The sequence below is a fragment of the Liolophura sinensis genome, chromosome 7 (assembly GCF_032854445.1).
Source record: "Liolophura sinensis isolate JHLJ2023 chromosome 7, CUHK_Ljap_v2, whole genome shotgun sequence".
In the NCBI taxonomy this organism is placed as follows: domain Eukaryota; kingdom Metazoa; phylum Mollusca; class Polyplacophora; order Chitonida; family Chitonidae; genus Liolophura; species Liolophura sinensis.
Genome location: NC_088301.1, coordinates 42,463,202 through 42,467,306, shown reverse-complemented (window position 1 = coordinate 42,467,306; position 4,105 = coordinate 42,463,202). Strand labels below are relative to the sequence as shown.

The 4,105-nt window shown below is 35.7% G+C and overlaps 1 long non-coding RNA gene across 1 annotated transcript; it reads right to left on the bottom strand.

The window, feature by feature from the left end:
• Positions 1-1,076: 1,076 nt before the first annotated feature.
• Positions 1,077-4,105, bottom strand: LOC135471649 (uncharacterized). The gene is made up of 3 exons (XR_010444455.1): positions 4,064-4,105; positions 3,320-3,436; positions 1,077-2,140 (listed from the first exon to the last, which is right to left on the bottom strand). It is a non-coding gene; the product is annotated as an uncharacterized LOC135471649 (long non-coding RNA).

Sequence of the window (4,105 nt, the reverse complement as noted above, 5' to 3'; positions counted from 1 at the left end):
CTTCACACGAATCGGTTCAAATTAATTTCTTACAAACTTTATATATACTTTGAATATATATCGTTAATTCTTTGTTGGTTTTGTTGAACGTTTGTTTTGCTAACTAGCCTTGCCATTATTGACATTCTTGAACTCGATCTCATAATGGTTGAACGTGGATTTGTTTCGACGCCTAGATTAGATATCTTTCGATATATCCATTTACAGTAGTTTTCATAGCCTTCGGAGTTAGCACTAGGCTGGTCACATGCATTAGTATTGTGAAGATAGTCTATAGACTCACTGTTCAAAAGGCTGGAAATAGATATTTGGTCGGCTTCCAACCTGCTATTTGCGGCTGGGATAGTATAATTGTTCTGATTTACCATCCCAAAATTTTAATACTAACCTGTGAAAATAGCAAATATGCGTTTTCTCAAACAAAAATTGAATGAAAAAGCATTTCTGGGCAAGGCCAGATCTAGGAAAGGCCATATCAACACTGACCTTCTAGCGAAAGGACAGTTTATTCCGACTTCATACCATGAGAAGTTACCAGAAATCACCTAAAACGCGTCTTCAGTAATCACAAAGGCCTGGGCCCGATCACAAAGCTGTCGTAGATTTAATTTTAAGTTGTGCTATTTTGAATTTAGGACTGCCTGACCGAAGCCTAAGGTCTAGATTAAGATTAGGTGTTTCCTGATCCTGCAACCAAACGGCCTATGTGCCATGTCCATCCTCTCCTGTTGAGCTGGGATAGTAGTATCTCTACCTCAGACTAAAAATTCTATGTCGTTTCCAAATCAAACATATATTTAATCAAGTTAAAAGCTACATCAAAATTTCCAGTGTTTAAACACCATAATGTTGATTTTTGGTGTGGATACTTTATAACAGAGCCTAACCACGTCAGCTACCAGATTTACCTCTAAACCATGGACGTTTATATTCTAAGCCTGTGACTGCCAGAGGACATGTATACATGCACTAAGGCAAAAACTTGCTAAATAACATTTAAGCACTTCAACTTGCCTTAATTATTCTAACTAATTTGGTAGGTTAAATTTAAAAGACACAAGACAAAAGAGCATCACTGATAAGAATTTTCTCTTCTTTTTATTTTTTTTGGAACCAAGTGTACCCGTATATACAAAATCAATAAATAATGTTGACCTGATAATGGGCACTGAAAATTTTTGCCTGAAAATAAAGTTGAATGAATTTATGTGAACTTTTACACAAATGTCTGTGTATTTTGTTCTAGAATGGCATAGTGGCTTATAAAACAATCTCACACATTGTAAGTAGTGAAAGAAGTAGTAAAAAAAATTCATTAAAATTTTAATTAATTTGAATAAGCAGAGAAATATCAAGCTCACATCAGATCAACAGACAATGAAATACTTCCACATCCATAGTCTTTCCAATAGGTTTGAATTAGAGAGCCAACTTTTCATTTCATTTATTTATTCACCGAGATATTTACAATGACTTTATCATACAGTTTGTACATAGAGATAAAAATAAAACCCTAATGGGGCTTGTTCTTCCCCATGATGGACTAATATTGAACATCTTCCTGAATTTAACTCTTAATAGCTTCAACACAGCAAATTGTAACTTTTATTGAATTAATCTGTTCCATTATCTCGACCTTTGCTAATGCTGTTATTGAAAGATTATCAGGTGGAACTTGTAAACATATATAACCAAAATAATTCAGCGGGAACTCTTGTGAAACAAACAACTCAAAAATTTACTCCAGGTAGGGCTTTTATCTTGTTTGGCAGTTTGGACTAAAACAAAAGTCAACTTAGAACAAACCATGACACCAGACAGAAAATTCATCACATCACCTCTTTCACAAGAAATTCTGAGTGACACAAATCATGAAGTCTTTATACATGGTTAGTTATTCGTAAGCACTTGTGTTATAGAGCAGTAATCTCTTGCAAATTTTCAGAGTAAGCATTTTTTTGGACTGATGTAGAGGTCCCTCCATCAGGGTATCACAAAAGCCAGAATTACAAATGAAATTTGGCCAAGTTTATTTGATGGAGTTTACCTCATTCCTATCCTCATGACCCATTGCCTCCACAGCCATTCTCCACAGGAGTGCCATATTTGGCTGAATGGCGTTCATATGCTGCTGCATCACCTGCAAAATAAAGATTAAAATTTATTCTTGTTTCATTGTTTTTTCAATCAATTCAATAAATCATACTATAAACATGTATTTACACAATGACCACATACAATTAAAGATTTGAGAGTGTAATACAAGGACTACTGTGAGGATGTTATTCAGTCATAATAATAGCTGTCTAGGCGCTGCTTGTGTTCTTATCATATAGTTCTAACGAATAATGTCACCTGTAAACACAAAGAGCAGGTAGATTCTCACAAGCTCCCACCTCAAATTCGAACCCAGACCATTATTCACTTTGAGGGATCAGCTAAATGACTCCTATTTATAACAGGATACATCAAATGGCTAGGTTAAACTGTCACAGTCTCTGAAATAGGTGGATGAGAATGGATAGCTACTTGCCTTTTCAAAACCCTCATACAAGTGCTGTACTATGGAGACATAAAAGTGAATTGTGAACATCTACATGTACGACTTTGCTTGATGGGTACGGCTTGGTCTACACAGAAAAATTGATGCACTGGAGGAATAAATGAGCATGCCACTCTAGACGAACTTGTTTTAGGCGGGCAATGCATTTCCCTACATCAACAAGGCAGCTTATTAATAAACAGATTGCAATGAGACATATATGGACTAAATAAAAATAAAATATATAATACAGCATGCAGCCCCCGCCTTATATAGCCTAACTGAGTTCTATCGATCTCAACTGCAACAGCTCCATGAGAATATGAGAGACACTATTCGAATGCATGTACTTAATCTTGCCACAGTGGAACTTAAGCAAGATATACATATACTTAGGATCAAGGACCTTTCTCTTTATGTCACATACGTGTCTTTTGAAGGCTGTGAAAAGTTTTAATTTTATCATACTATTTGGTTGAATGTTTACTTCACTAATAACCATCCCAGATGGTTGGAGGTTATACAATAAATCGTATTGGCGTACCTCATCGTCCAAAAGAACATTTTGGGACAGAGAAAGTATAATTTCAAGCGACAAAAGTTAATTCACAAAAACATAATTGCACTGTCGAACAAACAGCAGCCCCCTATACATAGATGAGATTTTAGTTTTCACCATGCAATATTTTTTTCTCTACACCAAAACTTTTTTTTTAACCATGTTACTTTTACAGCTTCATACTGCACCATTTCACATAACACATAATCTCAACCTACCTGGCTTCATTTTGCTAGCCAATTTGCACTCTGACTCCTTGGTGCCCACCACTTTATCATTACCTTCCTTTGAGCTGCAGCATGCTTTCTGGATTTTCTCCACGACATAGCTGCAAGCTGATGAACATAAAAAAAAATAATAAAAACATGCATGGTGAGACATCATTATATTTATTTATTTCTTTGATTGGTGTTTTACGCCATACTCAAGAATATTTCACTTACATGACGGCAGCCAGCGCTATGGTGGCAAAAAGAATGACAAAATTAAACACAACAGAGAATAACTTAGAACTTCTGGAATGTCTTGGATTTGTGCTGGATTATTTGTAAGTGAATCATGAGAAACGTCATAGCAAAAAACATTAGAAGATAAGCTTGCATGCCGCAATGTTTAATTCCATTAAAATACATGGTTACTTCTACATTCTCAGATTAGAGAGAATCTGGGATGAAGATGTATCACTACCGGTGTAGTAAGAGAGTTTGTTTGGATTATCATTCATTGAACAAATGTCACATTTGAACAGTGAAACTATAATTGTATTAACTAGTGTTTTCACCTTTCACTTTTTTCCTCACTGTATTAATCAGGCTGTACTGCGCCCGATACAGTAGAGGCTTTCATCTCTTGGAATCGAGCATGTCATGAACAGATCCGACTGGACTGAACGTTGTGAAGACTTTACCTGTGAGTGGAATCTGATGTCGATCAACCCAACACTAAAAAGCCCTCATTCTTACCTTTGATAATTAATCATACCATGTCGTACGGTATTTTTAGGA